At 42.8% G+C, this 18,764-nt stretch overlaps 1 protein-coding gene across 9 annotated transcripts in view; it reads left to right on the top strand.

The window, feature by feature from the left end:
• The window catches only part of FHOD3 (formin homology 2 domain containing 3), a 462,688-nt gene that overhangs the window by 43,925 nt on the left and 399,999 nt on the right, over positions 1 to 18,764 (top strand). The gene's annotated exons all lie outside the window — the stretch shown is intronic.

Genomic DNA, 18,764 nt, shown 5'->3' with positions numbered 1-18,764 from the left:
CACGGCACCGCCTTGTAGAAATAATTGTGGCCTTGGAGTCATAATATCAAGGTTCTAGTACTGTCCAGCATTTAATCTTAGCATGCTCTGTCCTGTTTTCCCAGCTTTGCTAGAGCTGGCTCAGGGAAATACCCACCTTGCTTTCTGTGGATGCTACTGTGTACATCACTGTCCCTGTCCTCCAGGTGGGCAGAAACTTGGATGCTCCTGTGCTCCTTACAGACCTCTGCTGCTATGGGGTAGTGGCTCTGAAGGGGTTAGCACAGGGGGCCTAAGGCATGAATGGCTCCTGCCTATTTGGCCATTTCCCTCCATGAGGGTGCATGAAGGTGTGTGTGACACCAGGTGTATTTGTGCAGATGATGATCTGGGCATATTGCTGCAGGAACAGTGTAAGGGTTGGTGGCAGCCTTACAGGACACAGGACATGTTCATACACCAGACACATCGGGTGCTGCAGGATCTGCCTGGCCAGAGCATTTCTCTGGAGGATCTGGGAATGATTACTTTCTGTCTACAACCAAACTGTGAGGGGGCCATAAGAAATTCACATTTTAGATGAATTAAAAAAAAACAACAACAAGCAGGCAAACATGTACATGTGTGCTTCTCCATGAAAATAGTAGGTATGAGGGTTTTTTTTTTTCCCATGAATACCAGATCTCTTTACCTGAGTGCCCAATCAGAAAGGGACGTGAGTGAAGTCCTGTCACAGACGGGCCACTACTTCTAACTGAAGCCACTGGAACTGTTTCTGGGACCCGAGGAAAATTTCAATTTAGATTTTTTTTTTTTTTAAAGCCAACCTTGTAGTATACTTTTCAGCTGCAGAGTATCTCCAGATCCCAAACAGTGATGACTGATGACTGGTCTGAATCTACAAATTCAAAATTGCAAAGTAGAGTTTCACTCCAGAAAATATATACTGTGTTGAAAACGTCCATTGATTCCAAAAAGCTCAATCCTGAACAGTCATAGATTGAAGATTATTTCTGTACGAATGGTGGGATTCTCCAGACTCTCCAATGAGCTTGGAGCGTAGCTGGAGTCGTGTACCGACAATCTTGGTTTTCGGTTACAGAAGTGCACGTCCTGCGTAATGAGCGAGGTCCCCAAATGCCCCAGACCCGGTGACAGTGATAGTTCTGCTCTAGGCTGCTAGATAATCCCAGAAGAGGTGATGACTTTCTCTCTACAAACATTTATCAAACACTAATTAAAGATGACAACATGTTTGGGGGTTTTTCAGGGAATATTCACTTGAAGCATACGGCATCATAAATGGAAGTGTTGCAACTTTTGCCTTTCCCTACAAATGGCTGTTTAGAAGCTTGTCTTATGGTGGCCAGACGCTCCAGGAGAGATCTGAGAGTCATGTGGTCTTCAGCTAAGGAGCAAGGGCACTGTTTTTTGTTTTTTTTTTTTTTTTAATTTAAAAATGGACCAGTTGTAATTTAGAAATACAGGGATGCCTGTGGATTTTTAAATTGGATTTAAAAAGTTGTGGCAAGGAGTACAGGGACCAGGCTTTAATTATAGCTCTCAGCAGCCCTATACTTTGTCATGTGAGGTGGGGGGAGGCATTGCCACCAGGCAGGGCTCTCGTAACCAGGGACATCAGGCATCTTGGGATGACGCTATTTGCTGTGGTGACAAAAGAGGAAACGGGAGCAGTGGATAATGACCTGGGTACCTGGGACCCTGAGTATGCTCATGGTGGCACAGAGCTCAGTGCGCTAGTAAAGAGTGGAGTGTTTTGTTGAGGGGATCCAGCTGGTCACTAAACTCGGGCTGTCTGGTCACATAGTTAATGAATCACTCAGGGAACAGAGGAGAGTCAAATTGTCTGCTGATTTCACACTGCTGATTTTGAAATCCTCTGGTTATTGAGAATGTGTCAGGCAGAGAACATTAGTGTTCTGCACGGTTGAAACTGAATGGAGAAATTGCACATTTTATCCAAGAGCATTTGAGGTAAAAGCGCCTTGGAGTCACCTGAGCCAGGGTCCAGACAGGTGACAGAGAGAGTCAGGCGGGCAGATAGCCTTGGGAGAACCAGCAGAGCATATACCCCCGAATAGAGGATGGCTGCTGCTCATCCCAGCCTCCCTGGGCCTGGAAGGGATGGTCCAGAGCTTCCGGATCTTTCCATCCTTTAAGAGAAGCTGGAAACTTGGAATGTTATGAACAACCTCTTTTAACTATCTGGCAGTTGGGATCCCTGGGTGGCGCAGCGGTTTAGCGCTGCCTTCAGCCCAGGGCCTGATCCTGGGGACCCAGGATCGAATCCCACATTGGGCTCCCTGCATGGAGCCTGCTTCTCCCTCTGCCTGTGTCTCTGCTTCTCTCTCTCTGTGTCTCTCATGAATAAATAAAATATTAAAAAAAAAACGCTATTTGGCAATTAACCAAAAATATTTTGAAATGCCACGTAGGCCAAACTGAGTGCGGCATGAGCTGCCAGGTTGCATGCCGCCAGCCGTCTGTCTCTCTTCCCTTCCCTTTACAGGAAGCGCTAACTCAACAGCCCCAGGTTTTGCTCCTGGCTTGGCAGTGGCCCAAGGCCTAGAGACCCAATCTCTTGACTGGCTGATTTTCTTTTCTCCCCACAGGCTATTTTCTGGGGGTGCTGTGGAGTGACCAGGGTATTTAGGGTTTCCTGGGTGGCAGGCAACTCTCCCTCTAGTGTTCTAGAAAGCTCTTCTTAGAAGTCATAGTCATGGCCAGCTGGACTTCCCCTGAGGTGTGGCTTCTCCTGGGTGTTAATGGCACACATGCCAGGTGGAGCTGGATCCTTGACCCATTTGTGTGTTTTCCTAGGGTATCAGGATACCTTCTCTCGGACATGGAGTTAATACTCTACCCCTTGCTCACACCCTAAGACACACTGGCTCAGCATGCAGAACACTACACACAAATGTACTGGAGTAGGAAGGAAGTACTGAGGACTCCACAAAATCCAAAGGGATTGGGACTCCCTCCTTCCCCACAGAGTCTCTGCTCTTGGTCCTCAGCCTAACCTGAGACTTCCACCTACCACCCCCAACCCAACCTGGGAGCTTAACACAGTATCTTTGGCACCTGTTGTGAGTACTGTTCTAGGCCCCTGCATCAGATCACCTGAGGATAGTGGGAAATGAGCAATGTTCTGAGCCCTGCCCACCCAGACCCTCAGAATTAGAATATTGGAGTATGACCCAGAACACCCTCTCAAACACATGTCCCAGGAGGTTAGTAGGCACTCAGAAGTTTAAGAATGACTGTTTTAGAGACAGCAGAGACACTGGGTAATAGGGTCTTGTAAATCAAGCCATGTTCTGGAGGCCCCGCCACCCAGGAATACAAGCAGATCAGAGGAGCTGGTGGGTCAACCAGACCATTTTGGCTCATAGCCTAGAACCCAAAAGGCAGTGTTAAGATGGAGGGGTTGTGTCTCAGGAATACTTTCACTGCTCTGCAACCATTGTTGTCACACAGTGCCCCACACTTGAGGGTTAATGTCCTGCTTCAAAAAAGCACCTTTTAAAATACTTAAAAAAAAAAAAAAAAGACTTATTGGGAAGCCTGAGTGGCTCAGTGGTTTAGTGCCACCTTTGGGCCAGGGCATGATCCTGGAGTCCCGGGATCGAGTCCCATGTTGGGCTTCCTGCATGGAGCCTGCTTCTCCCTCTGCCTGTGTCTCTGCCTCTCTCTCTCTCTCTCTCTCTCTCTCTGTGTCTCTCATGAATAAATAAATAAAATCTTAAAAAAAGAGATTTATTTACTTTAGGGAGAGAGAAGGAGCATACATGGGACAGAGGGGCAGATAGAGAGGGAGAGTCTTAAGCAGACTCCATGCAGTGTGGAGCCCAATGTGGGGCTTGATCTCACGACCCTGAGATCACAACTTGAGCCAAAACCAAGAGTTGGACACTTAACTGACTGTGCCACCCAGGTGCCCCTTAAAACACTTTTGAAATGCTTAATAATTTTATTTTTGATTTTGTCTTTTATTTTTAATTTATTTTTAAAGATTTTATTCATTTATTCATGAGAGACACAGAGAGAGGCAGAGACACAGGCAGAGGGAGGAGAACTAGGCGCCATGCAGGGAGCCCGATGCGGGACTCGATCCTGGGACTCTAGGATCATGCCCTGGGCTGAAGGGAGGTGCTCAACCACTGAGCCACCCAGGTGTCCCTGATTTTGTCTTTTAAATGAAAGCTAATGGGACAACAGAGCATGTTCATTCCCGCTTATAGGCGGTTTCACCTGCCTCTGTTTATGCAATGTCCCCCAGGACGGGTCCTCTGCTGTGGGTTTCCCTCCCTGCCTGCCTAGTAACTTTCCACTACCCTGGGGTGCAGGCTCATGCCTGTGTGCTGAGTTAAGGGGGTGCCAGTGAGGGTCTACACTGCCCAGTAAGTATTCCTTAGCTCAAGGAAGTGCAGTAGTAAACAGAAGATAACAAAAGACAAAACATCAGAACACCATGACAGGTTGCAAGAGAGCCCCCTGAGAAAGGACCCCTGCTTTTGAACATGGAGTCCCACATTTTTAGTTTGCACTGGGCCTTATAAATTCTATGGCAGGCCTAGATGACCCTAGGCATAAATTCTATCCTTAGGGGATCTGATTGGTGGCTCACATTAGTAATATAATGTGCTCCTTCCCCTCCATCTTCTCTTTGTCCTCATTTCCTCAACTCTTCCTTCTGATTGTAATACCCAAAGCCTTCTCTATGTTGACAAGTATCTTTGCATTATACATTCCAGTCTTTTTCTTTCAATGACTGGGAATAAAATAAATTTTGAAGAATAAAGCAATCATAAGTTAAAAATTCCCTTGTAAGTTTTATGTAGGAGTTTTACAGATTTTAAGGAGAATCAGTGAAAGCTCTCATATTTGCATGGTTTCTCTAATTATGAAGTGTTCCATTTTAGCCCCATGCATTTGGTTATGTGGTCCAGCTAGTCAAGAGTGTTTTGCACTGCCTCTATCTGGCAGGCCAAATTAGCATGGTACACCTGGGACACAGTGTATGCTCAGGGAATATTTGTAGAAGGGTGGGATGTGAAAACAGACACTTTACCAACTGAGCACCCAGATGCCCCTAAAATTTTAATTTGTATTTTTTTGAAGGGATGAGCAGCTGATAAAGCTAGGCCTAGTAATCTTCAAATGGAAGTTGTTACAGTATGTGTCTCAGCGATCACGTTCTACCTGAAACCCTCTCCTCTTTGGCTGGTAGTACGACCTTCTGGTTTTTCTCTCATCCCTCTGCTGCTCCTTCTCAGTGTCTTTGTCTTTGACTCAATATTTAAATGTTGGACTTCTGAGGGCTTACTCTTGTGCTTTTCTTTCCAACTCATTCTATACTCTCCTGTAGCTAAAGACACAAGCTCCAGAATTGGGCTGTCTGGGTTCAGTTGCCACTATTTTGAAGATCTCGGCCAAGCTGTTTGTTGAAGTTACAGTTTTTTGTGAACCTGTTCTCCATGGGTTTATGTCAGTGATCAGGTGAGAATAATAATAGTCCCTTCCCCATAGCTTGTGGAAGGATTAAATAATTCATCTCAATTCATGTTAAGTGAGTAGTAATTTTTAGCCACTAAAAATTAGATGTTTGGGCTTCTGCTTCTGACTGTAATGAACTAGCTTGTGGCAAACCAATACTCCCATCTAGGACAACAGGTAAGGTAGACGAAGCACCAAAAAATATCTTCTTGAAGGCAGTAGAGAAGCTCCCAAGGCAGTCAGGACTTGGGAAGCCAAGATTCCAGAGAGAAGGGAGAGTCATTGAGGTCAGAGACAATGAGCCTGACATCCTGAGTTGCTTTTCACCTTGATGCACTCACTGGTTCATCAGTGGCAGGTGCAGAGACTATGAAGGCAAGCAGAAAATGACTGTGAGGAGGCTGAGAAGTTAGGGAAAGCCGTTAGCAGTTTCATGGTGCTGGGGAGAAGAAAACAATTCAGACCCCACCAAGGTAAACAAATCTTAATAAACACTCCATGCATTCAGTTGAGACCCCTAAAGATTACAAGTAGAAGTAAGGATTAACTGAAAATAGATAAGGCCAACAAAGACAGAAACCCAGTTCTGGGTGAGCTCAATCCTTGATTGGATTATGGTGATGTACTCCTACAGCTTGCCAGAAGCGAAGGAAAATCTTCCCTTTAGAAAGATATCACCTAGAACCTTGAAATTTCTTCATAAACAATGATTGTAGTCAATAAAATATACATTGTATATCTAGAGACTTGGATCATAGAAATATCTATATGTGATATAGATACTAGAGTTATCAGATGTGATCGTTAAAACAATTATGACAAATACATTCAAGAAAATAGGCAAGATGGAGAATTTTAACAAAACAAAGCAGGGGTATATAATATAAAGAAGCAAACAGAAATTGTAGAAATAAAAATACAAAAATAAAGAATGGAGTAGATGGGTTCAACTGAAAAATAGACATAGATGAAGAGAAAATCAATGATCTGGAATATAGGTCAGTAGAAGACATTGAAGACCAATTTATGGAGAGCCAAAAATGGAAAATGCAGAAAAGAGCATAATAGGCATATGGTATATGTGTCTAAAATACATATATCGGAGTCCCAGAATGGGAGAAGAAATCGGGATGGAAGCAATATTTGAAGAGATGATAGTGAAGACTTTCCAAGACCAAAAAATGAGGATAAGCTACAAGTTCAATAAGTGCTAGAACTCTCAGGCAAAATAAATAATAGGTAAACCACACATAAGCACTTCATATAAAACAATTGGAAATTGAGACAAAGATAGCGTTAAATGCAGCTTGAGAAAAATAGATTCTCTTTAAAAGAATAACAGTAAGATTGGCAGCTGATGTTTAAATAGAGTTGATTTGAGCTGGAGCACCATCAGGTCATACTTTGTGAGTACTCCAAGAAAAGAACTGCTAATGTAGATTCCATGTTCTCCAAAAATATCTTTCAAAGTAAAGGTGATATGGTACCAAAAGTACAAACAACCAAAGAGAAAATAAGTAAATTGTATTTTATCAAAATTAAAAGTGTTTGTGCTTCAAAGGACCCCACTGAGAAAGTAAAAAGACAACCCTTAGATTGGGAGAATATTTTACAAATCTCATATCCAAAATAGGACTTGTATCCAGAATATATAACTCAACAACAAAAAGGCAAACAACCCAATAAAAAATGAGTAAAGGATTTGAATAGACATTTCTCCATAGAAGATCCCCAAATGACTAGTAATAAATACATGAAAAGATGCTCACAATCATTAACGATTAGGGAAATGCAAATCAAAACCACGAGATACCACTTCACATTCATTATGATGGCTATAATCTAAAAGCAAATGAGTGTTTTGGAATTATGGGGCAATTGAAACCTTTCTGCATTTTCAGTGGGAATGTAAAATGGTTAGCCAGTTTGGAAAATAGTCTGGCAATTTCTTAAAAAATATACCCAAGAGAAATGAAAATGTATGTCTACATAAGAAGCTATATACAAATGTTCACAGTACTTCATAGTAGCCAAAAAGTGGAAACAATCCAATGTCTATCAACTGAAGAATGGATAAATCAAATTTGCTGTATTCATGCAATAGAATATTATTTAGCAATAAAGAGAATGAAGTACTGATAAATGCTGTAATATGGATGAACCTTGAAAACTTTACACTAAGTGAAAAAAGCTAGCCACGAAAGATTACATATTGTGTGATTCCATTTATATGAAATGTCTAGAATAGACAAATCTTTCAAGACAGAAAGTAGATTAGTGGTTTCTGGGGGCTAGACGGGGGTGTGATTGTGGGAATGAGGAGTTACAGCTAATGGATATGTGGTTTCTTTTTTGGGCGATGGGAATATTTTAAAATTGTTGTGATGGAGGCACAATTCTGTGAATATTCTACAAGCCAGGGAATTGTACACTCTAAATGAGTGAGTTATGTGATATATGAATTATATCTCAATAAAGCAGTTACCCAAAGAATAGAGGTAAAGTAAGGATGTTTCCAGAAAATCAGAACTGAAGAAATTTGTTGCCAGCATACTCTCACTAAAGAAATACTAAAGAGAGTTCTTTAGGCAGAAGGAAATGATCACAGATGGCAGCACAGAAATGCAGGAAGGAATGAAGTGCAAGAGAAAAAGTAGGGGCACCTGGGTGGCTCAGTGGTTGAGCATCTGCCTTTGGCTCAGGTAGTGATTCTGGGGTCCTGGGATCAAGTCCCACATCAAGTTCCCTGCAGGGAGCCTTCTTCTCCCTCTGCCTAAGTCTCTCATGAATAAAAGCTTTAAAAAAAGGAGAAAAGGTAAATATGTGGGTAAATTTAAATGAATATTAACTGCTTGAAACAATATTGTGTTATGGTTTTCAAAATATATTTCTCAATATCTCAAAAGGTATAGACCACATTCAAATGGTCTAGTGCCCTTAAATTGTCTGGGACATGATAATGCTCATTTTTAGTAGGTACTTCTGACTCAGGAAGCCATGTGATTATCTGTAGGGTAAATTCCTAAAAGAAATAATAAGAATGGGTACCTAAGAGTAAATAGAATAATAGAAATGAAATACAAAGGATGTATGGAGTAATAAAGGATAGTAGATTAATCCAAAAGATGGCAAAAAAGGAGGAAAAAGGAAACTAGAACATGTAGGTTTGAATCTAAATATCAGCAATCACTTTAGGTTAATAGACTGATTAAAAACTTGCATTAAAAAATTGAGATTGTCAGATTGGATTAAAAAAACTATGTTCTACTAAAAAGAGATATTTCTTACAAATATGGGCTTCAAATGTTTTAAGTAAAAGACTAGAAGAGAGTAAACCATGTGACGCTAAACCTAACAAAAGTGGTCTGGCTGTCCTAGCAGCAGATGATGTCATGCTTAAAGGAAGTAACATTACTGGAGATAAGGAGGGAATCTCATACTGCTAAGAGAGTCAGGCCACTAGGAAATATCAATCAATCAGATACTGACCAAATTAAAAGGAAAAAGAAACATTCACAGCTCTATTGGGAAATTAATATGCCTCTCTATAGAATAAGCAAGTTATTTAAAGCAGTGAGGATAGAAATCTGAGAATCCTACTTAACAGTGTGGCTGTTGAGGACATATCCATTCAGTTTACTGGGTCATAGATGAATTTCAAGAAATTTCAAAGAATTGAAATCATTCAGAGTATATTTGCTGACTACAGAGAAATTAAGCTGGAAATCAATAATAAAAAAGATACTTGAAGATCCTTAAATATTTGAGAAGTATGTAACACATTTCTAAATAACCCATGGATCGAAGAAGAAGTCCCATTGGAATTTTGGAAATATTGTGAAGATAATGAAAATTTGAAATATGGCATATCAGATATTGTGGGCTGTAGCTAAATGTGACAGGAGAAAATTATAGTTTAAAGTGCATATAATTGAAAAGAGGAAAGACTGAAAATTGTAAGATTTTAGATGCTAGAAAAAAGCATATTAAACACAAAGAATGTAGGAGGAAAAAATTAATGAGATAAAAAACAAACTGGAAAAGCAATAAAATCAAAAGTTGGTTCTTTGAAAAGACTAGTAGATGAGTGAAGGGCTTCTCCTAAACCATGAGAAAAAAAAAGGAGAAAGCACAAATTACCAATACCAGGCATGAAAAAGGGGATTACCATTCACCTTCAAGATACAAAGAGTTAGCTGTGATCTTTAGGTACACCAGTGTGTTTGTGAGATTTCAACTGCCATGTTTGAATTTATACCTGAACTCCCCAAATCAATTTCTCTACTCAGCATCTCCACTGGTCCAAGATGTAACATGTTTAACAACAAAAACTCCAATTCTGTCCTGTTTCTGCCCCCAAGAGCTTTCCCTCTCGTGTTTCTCATGTTTGTTTGTTTTTTTTTTATTGGTGTTCAATTTACCAACATACAGAATAACCCCCAGTGCCTGTCACCCATTCACTCCCACCCCCCGCCCTCCTCCCCTTCTACCACCCCTAGTTCGTTTCCCAGAGTTAGCAGTCTTTACGTTCTGTCTCCCTTTCTGATATTGCCCACACATTTCTTCTCCCTTCCCTTCTATTCCCTTTCACTATTATTTATATTCCCCAAATGAATGAGAACATATAATGTTTGTCCTTCTCCAACTGACTTACTTCACTCAGCATAATACCCTCCAGTTCCATCCACGTCGAAGCAAATGGTGGGTATTTGTCGTTTCTAATAGCTGAGTAATATTCCATTGTATACATAAACCACATCTTCTTTATCCATTCATCTTTCGATGGACACCGAGGCTCCTTCCACAGTTTGGCTATCGTGGCCATTGCTGCTATAAACATCGGGGTGCAGGTGTCCCGGCGTTTCATTGCATCTGCATCTTTGGGGTAAATCCCCAACAGTGCAATTGCTGGGTCGTAGGGCAGGTCTATTTTTAACTGTTTGAGGAACCTCCACACAGTTTTCCAGAGTGGCTGCACCAGTTCACATTCCCACCAACAGTGTAAGAGGGTTCCCTTTTCTCCGCATCCTCTCCAACATTTGTGGTTTCCTGCCTTGTTAATTTGCCCCATTCTCACTGGTGTGAGGTGGTATCTCATTGTGGTTTTGATTTGTATTTCCCTGATGGCAAGTGATTTAGAGCATTTTCTCATGTGCGTGTTGGCCATGTCTATGTCTTCCTCTGTGAGATTTCTCTTCATGTCTTTTGCCCATTTCATGATTGGATTGTTTGTTTCTTTGGTGTTGAGTTTAATAAGTTCTTTATAGATCTTGGAAACGAGCCCTTTATCTGATACGTCATTTGCAAATATCTTCTCCCATTCTGTAGGTTGTCTTTGAGTTTTGTTGACTGTATCCTTTGCTGTGCAAAAGCTTCTTATCTTGATGAAGTCCCAATAGTTCATTTTTGCTTTTGTTTCTTTTGCCTTCGTGGATGTATCTTGCAAGAAGTTACTGTGGCCGAGTTCAAAAAGGGTGTTGCCTGTGTTTTTCTCTAGGATTTTGATGGAATCTTGTCTCACATTTAGATCTTTCATCCATTTTGAGTTTATCTTTGTGTCTGGTGCAAGAGAGTGGTCTAGTTTCATTCTTCTGCATGTGGATGTCCAATTTTCCCAGCACCATTTATTGAAGAGACTGTCTTTCTTCCAATGGATAGTCTTTCCTCCTTTATCGAATATTGGTTGACCATAAAGTTCAGGGTCCACTTCTGGGTTCTCTATTCTGTTCCATTGGTCTATGTGTCTGTTTTTGTGCCAGTACCACACTGTCTTGATGACCACAGCTTTGTAGTACAACCTGAAATCTGGCATTGTGATGCCCCCAGCTATGGTTTTCTTTTTTAAAATTCCCCTGGCTATTCGGGGTCTTTTCTGATTCCACACAAATCTTAAAATAATTTGTTCTAACTCTCTGAAGAAAGTCCATGGTATTTTGATAGGGATTGCATTAAACGTGTAAATTGCCCTGGGTAACATTGACATTTTCACAATATTAATTCTGCCAATCCATGAGCATGGAATGTTTTTCCATCTCTTTGTGTCTTCCTCAATTTCTTTCAGAAGTGTTCTATAGTTTTGAGGGTATAGATCCTTTACATCTTTGGTGAGGTTTATTCCTAGGTATCTTATGCTTTTGGGTGCAATTGTAAATGGGATTGACTCCTTAATTTCTCTTTCTTCAGTCTCATTGTTAGTGTATAGAAATGCCATTGACTTCTGGGCATTGATTTTGTATCCTGCCATGCTACTGAATTGCTGTATGAGTTCTAGCAATCTTGGGGTGGAGACTTTTGGGTTTTCTATGTAGAGTATCATGTCATCGGCGAAGAGGGAGAGTTTGACTTCTTCTTTGCCAATTCGAATGCCTTTAATGTCTTTTTGTTGTCTGATTGCTGAGGCTAGGACTTCCAGTACTATGTTGAATAGCAGTGGTGAGAGTGGACATCCCTGTCTTGTTCCTGATCTTAGGGGAAAGGCTCCCAGTGCTTCCCCATTGAGAATGATATTTGCTGTGGGCTTTTCATAGATGGCTTTTAAGATGTCGAGGAATGTTCCCTCTATCCCTACACTCTGAAGAGTTTTGATCAGGAATGGATGCTGTATTTTGTCAAATGCTTTCTCTGCATCTAATGAGAGGATCATATGGTTCTTGGATTTTCTCTTGCTGATATGATGAATCACATTGATTGTTTTACGGGTGTTGAACCAGCCTTGTGTCCCAGGGATAAATCCTACTTGGTCATGGTGAAGAATTTTCTTAATGTACTGTTGGATCCTATGTTTCTCATGTTTGTAAAGGTATCACTAAAAGATATTAATTTGATCAAATAAGAAACTCAAGATTTTGCTTCTCTCTGTTTGGGATTGCTGCATCTGATCAATCCCCATGTCACCTGGCTTTTCCTTTTCTCTTCCCTGTCTCTTTCCCTGAATGAGCCCTCTCCCTCTTTTCTCTCCATTCCCATAGCTCCTCCCATTGTCCAAACCCTCTTCCAATTACCCCCAGGTCCTGCACTGGCATCTTCATTTGTCTTCTCCCTTCCATCCCCGTCCTGCAAAGCTGGCCCTGGATGTATCCCTTTACAATCCTTTCACAGCTTCCTGTTGCTCTAGAATCAAGCCTAAACTCTCCAGTGGCCAGGAAGTCTCCTCTTCCAGAGCCCTTGGCTTCCTTCTTTCAGTGTCTGGCCTACTCACACTCCTTCCCTGGCAGGGCTTTTGCATCCTTTAGCTCCCTGTTCCCCAAACCTGTCAATGCAATGAAAACAAGAACAGACACAACAAAGGGGACATACTCATTGTCCTTCCAGAAGTCCCACCAGCTGTTTGGGGATCAGCCCTATCTACAGCGGTGGGTGCTCCCTGGGCTGTCCAGGGAGTCGGCTCCCTAGGACATGGCACAGTGCCTGGCACAGACGATGAGTATAGGAAAGGATTATTAATCTGCATGAGGGAATGGGTGAATGATAATGGATCAGATAGGATTCTGAAACTTAGTGCTGATGCTGTTTTACAAATTGACTGAAGTGAAACAGAAAATGGAAAAAGGTGCCTGTAAATGTAAGTAAATATTCCAGCCTCTTTAAGAGAGAAGGTTAATGCATTCTTGGTTATTTATTTAATGATAAAAAAGTCTTTTAAAATAATTCAAATATTTACCAGATTATCATATCCCCTTAGCTTAAGCTCTTAATGGGAGAAATCTTGCCTTTGTTTTTCTTGTAGACTTTGGCAGAAACCCTGGCCTTTGGTTGATGAGCTGCATGGTTTTGTTGACTTAAATAAAATCTGGCAACTGCCTAAATCAATTTCAGGACATTGCTTCTCTCGATGAAGTTGGTGGCCACAAATAACAGAACTTAATAAAGGTTTCCAAGGAAGTAAAATCCAGCCTCTTTCAAAGCAAATGCATTCATATTATTTCATAACCCATATATGCTAGATATCCAAAAAATCTGTGTACTTTACCCTAAAACATTTATTAAAGTACCTGCATTGTATTTGTTGTTCCAAAGAAGCTAAATGGGTCCCTGAGGATTTAAAAGTTTGAATAATATTTGTTGGGATTAGCTAATAGGACCTGTTTTCTTCTGATATCATGTGAATCAGTTTCATCTGATCTTTATCTAAGAAAATGGGCCAATATATGAAACTAATCATTTTTTATTGTGAAATGTATTATATATATACAATGGAATAATTGTGAAATTTTTCTGTGGTTTGAAGGACAATGAAATGCATGCCACATCTTCACTATACATCTCAGGAAATGACAGAGGGCAGCCATAATGTGCATCCCTTTGCATCTCGTCCCTCTGTAGTGGTCTGCGTGGGTTATAGGGGAACCATAGACCATAGATACTTGAATGGCCGAGCCAGGGTTTTGTGCAGGTTTTATTAAGAAATTGTGAAAGGACCTCGTGTCATTGCTTATTGGAAAACTCTCTTTCCTTTTTTTTTTTTTTTGGCCTGTCTCCTATGTCTAGTTCCACGTCTCTTCTGTCTTTAGAAGGAGCCACAAAGTTTAAAGAAGCCACAAGCTTCATGACTGCCTAGCAACAGCAATGCCATTTGAAGGGGAAACAGGTGTAGTGCTCTTAGAACTGATGAATGGAAACGTGCTGCCTTTCTACTGCTCTTAGAGCTGGGATGAGCCTGGAAGAGGGGGCACTCAAGGAACCCTCAATTAGCCTGCCCTGGAAAGAGATGGGACCCACAGCCATGCTTTGTTTCTGAGCCAGTAGTGGGACCAGTCCCACTTTCGGGACCCGCTTTGTGGGTGTGCAAGCAGTGCAGTCCGAAGGGCCCTGTGCTTGCAGTTGCTTATCCTGAGAGTCTTCATACTTTGACTTTTAAATGTACATTTTGTACAATGGGACGATGGAACCTGCTTTAAGGGCTTAGAACCACAACTCATACATTGTTTTGCCTTTTGCTTCTTCCTGCTTCCCTGGGAGGGATTCTCGGCTGACTACTCTCCCAGCCTTTGATGCTCCCCGCCTTACTGCCCAGCGTCTGCCATTGCCCTCTGTCCCCAGTGGGGTCTCCAGGAAGGACATGCCTGCTCTGTGGCAGCTGAGGGCTGGGCATTGTGCTGGCATTCCTGCATTGAGCTGGTAGTGTCATGGTGTGTTCAGGGAGCACCTTGGTGATGTGGGCCTCTCACCCATCACTGATCCAGGCACTAAGCACTTCAAGTGTGAAGTTGCATTCCCTGGGGCTGTGTGTCTGCTGTGAGCTGAGGTGGCTGGCCGTGGGAAGGGGATATTGACCTAAAGCAACAATCATAAGATATTACCCATAAGTCTTTGGGTTTCCTGGCTGGTTCTTCTGGTTTGGGCCAGTTTGGCTGACATCTGCTGGTCTCTCATGTGTCTGTCATCAGCTGGCAGATCAGATGGAGGCTCGATGATCCATATTGGCTTCACTTAGTGTGCGGCAGTTGGCAGGATGTCGGCTGGGGCAGCGGGAACAAACAGGCATCCCAGAGGCTCACTAACCCTGGCTTCTTCATGCGTTGGCAGAGTTCCAAGAGCAGTAAGAGAGGATAGCCCTAGGGGAACAAGTATCTCTCGTCTCTACTATGTCATATTTGTTGCTGAGTTGGCCAAAGCAATAATACACAGGCCAACCCCGATTCTGGGAGTAGAGAAAGAACCTACCTCTTGATGGGAGGAACCACAAAATCATATTGTAAGCTGTGTGCATGCAAGGATGGGGGGGAACCAATCAAATGACATTAGTAAATGATATTTTAGCTTTTCTTTGTTTTCTCTTAAAAATCAGCATATGTTTTCCTACTTCTGAACTATTACCAAAATTAGCTTAAAGGATAGTCCTTATGTATATTTATAGAATGGTTCCATGCAAATGTATTTTATTGCCTAGACTAAGGATCCCTGTAGAACTGCTGCCAACCCCAGGTAATCATTAAACCACCTCAGTAACACACTGCTTCACTAGATTAAGGAAAGAAAAGAATATACAAATCGAGATGTGACATCAGCCTTGTTTTAGATGCTTCCCCCCACCCCCACCCCAGGATGGTGAGTCTGCCTTTTCTTTTTGAACTGCACTGTCTTTGTAGGAACAGTCAGAAGAACCTGAGAGTGACCTTGTGCAACCTTTTTTGCAAGGAGTGGAGGGGCTGCTTTAGTGATGTGTTAAGATGGGGTGACACAAAACCCCAGAGTGTTTGGAAGGGTCCCTAGTGTGGCTCTGTGAAGACCCCCTCCTGAGTACCCTGCCCCCCTCCCCGGAATCCTGGCCACAGGTTTACAGGCTGCAGCTTGATCTGAAGTTTTCCTGCCACACTGCGGTCACTGCCGCTAGACTTCCCTGCCCGCCGCACTTCTGGAACAGCCCTGTAACGTTATCTTCCCCCAGGGCTCCTTGCTTTGTCTTATGTCCTGAAGTGCCCGGCAGTGTCCTGGCCACTGCACCTAAAGCCAAGAAGGGAGTGGGGGGAACATGCTGCCAGGGGATCAGGGTTGACATGAAAATTATTGGAGTCAGGAAATTCCAGAGTTCTTAAGTCATTCAGGAAGACAGTTGACATGAGCGGCCAAGGGAGGGGATCAGGTTGCCTTGGCGTAAGTAGGGATTGAGGTTCCCTGTCAAGAGCTGGTCTGGCAGGGAGGTGTCAGAGTCCTCCACGGTGTAGGCAAAGTTTGGGTGGTTCTGTCTGAATCTTTATAACAGCCAGGTGGGACTCAACCTTGACTCGCTGCCTATTCACATCGTTGTGTTCTTTTATAACACTTCTCCCTGACGAGATTGAAGATTTTGCTGGATATACTTACCAATTTGCTTTGAAGGTGATACCTGAAGCTGACCCTCCTTCGAGGGATTTTACTGTTTCAATGTGTGGGTCCAGCAAAGAAGCCCTGTATTCTTACTCCTTGGCCCACATTATGGTTTAAATATTAATCTTGGGTGTCTCGGGTGTGCTGATGAGGTGGGGCTTGTGTGGTGGAATGGTGCGGGCAGTGTGTGTTGACCTGTGTGGTACCTTCCTGGGCCACGTGACCCCCTTCACGTGTTGTTGCACCCCCCATGGTGCACATGTGTCCCCGCTCGCTAAAGGCTGCAATGTCTGAACTTGACCCCTTCCTGTAGCTCTACTGTGAGGCCTCCCCACACTCACTTCCTGACAGATTAAAAGGCACATATTCATCTTTTCTGGTTTAGTTGATGAAAACTAGCACAAATTGCCCATCTGTTAATTAGGGGAGCAGGATTGTGACACTGACTTAGGAAGTAATGGCAGCCTTTCCTCTGGAAGGAGGACTGGGACATTTTCATGGAGGATGCTTGGGTCCCGGGAGCCTGTGGCTGCTAATTATAGGGAAGAAATACGACTGAGGATGAACTTCCACACATTATAACAGTTGGTTTAAATGGCTTTTAATTCTCTTCTGCATTCTATTTGTGTGTTATATTTACTCAATAAGATGATCTTTGAGGGGAGGAAGCGTTTATGTGTTCCTTGGTGCCCAGCCCGTGCCTGACATATAATTTTGTTAAAATTGAACTATGGAAATGGTAGTAATGATGCCCTGAATGTGAGGAGAGGAATGATGAGAACAGGCAGTTCTGCTAAACTTTTGGGATTCTGTTGTTGGAGGCTGGGGAGATTGTGGGGTGTTATGTTGTGGTTCCAGCCTGGCCAGGAGCATGCTGAGGCAGATACTTGGTGGGCAGATACTTGGTGAATGTTGAGGAAAACCGGATATTCCTTTTTTTTTTTTTAAGATTTTATTTATTTATTCACGAGAGACACAGAGAGAGGCAGAGACATAGGCAGAGGGAGAAGCAGGTTCCTCACAGGGAGCCTGATGTGGGACTCGATCCCTGTACTGGGATCACACCCTCACCCAAAGGCAGATGCTCAACCGCTGAGCCACCCAGGCGTCCCAAAACCAGATATTCGTATTCATCTGAGGCTCCATCCTCAGGTATGGGATGGAGATGCTGGGCAAACTGGCCACAGTTGCCAGTAAGAACAAGGCTATATCTGCTGGTGGCCAGTGAGCTCCACCTCTGCCCCAGCTGAGGAGACAACCATAGGGCTAGGTGGGGTGTGAGGAGTGAAAGCTGGGACAGGGTCCTCAGCCTCTTACCCACTCCCTGCTGCCTCCATGTTGGGTGCATCAAATGAATGACCTGGGAGGGTCAGAAGGAGTGTGACCTGGGAGGCTGGAGGGGGCTCACAAAATTCCCAGAATTTTGTGACCAGTTGTTGAATGCAGCCATTATTAAAAAGTAAATTTTTAAAAAGATTTTATTTATTCATTTGACACACACACACACACACACACACACACAGAGAGAGAGAGAGAGAGAGAGAGAGAGAGCATAAGCATGGAAAGTGGCAGGCAGGTCAAGGAACCTGATGTGGGGCTCCATCTCAGGACCCTGAGCTGAAGGCAGTTGCTTAACTGGCTGAGCCACCCAGGTGCCCCTAAAAAGTAAATTATATAAACGTACAGTTAAATAAGTTATATAAAAAATATACGTAATAAATACTCAAAACATGTTACTTCCTAATTGTTTTGTTAAATTGTACTGCTACCTATGCTTTTAAGGTTTCTGACATCTCTTGTATCTGTTTGGTGAAAATATTATATACTGGTGGGCTTCTGTGTCTCTTTTCCAGCTCCACACTCATTGGTTTCCCTTTGGTAGCTTGAAATGGGCCATGGTGGCAATATTTATACCCAATACAGGTGCCCATTCTGTCTCTCTCCATGCTAGCAGCACTGCCTCTCCGACTTGGTTCTTTCTCTCTGGCCTGAGTGTGGACCCCATCCTCAGAATGACTCAGGCCCCTGGGAGAAGCAGAAACTCTTTATCCAAAAGCCTTTTTCTCTGGGCTCACGCATTTCTAGGGCCTGAGGCAAAAGAAATTGTTATGGCTTAAAGGGCTTTTATTATCCCCATCTTCTGGTCTGTTGGTTATAAGTGGGATGAGAAATAAGCCAAAGTGTTGGTACTATCAACAGGACAGACCCCATAAGTTGTCTTAGTTAATAACATCAGCAAGGGGTCAAAGCAAGACTGAGCTGCAGTGATTCCAGCTCTACACATGGCTTAGGGTACACGTTAACAGGTCCAGTTTCTAATGGAATGTTCCATCTAGGAATGATCAAGTATGATTGCAGTCCACGGGAGACGCTTGGCCCAGGAGATGGCTTCTGTAGGAAATCCTTCCTGTCCGCTGCTTCTAAAGGCTGGGGGAGGCAGCTCCCCTGCATGTCCCCCCAAA

Source organism: Canis lupus, chromosome 7 (assembly GCF_011100685.1).
Source record: "Canis lupus familiaris isolate Mischka breed German Shepherd chromosome 7, alternate assembly UU_Cfam_GSD_1.0, whole genome shotgun sequence".
Lineage (NCBI taxonomy): Eukaryota > Metazoa > Chordata > Mammalia > Carnivora > Canidae > Canis > Canis lupus.
This window is presented reverse-complemented; position numbering and strand designations above follow the sequence as displayed.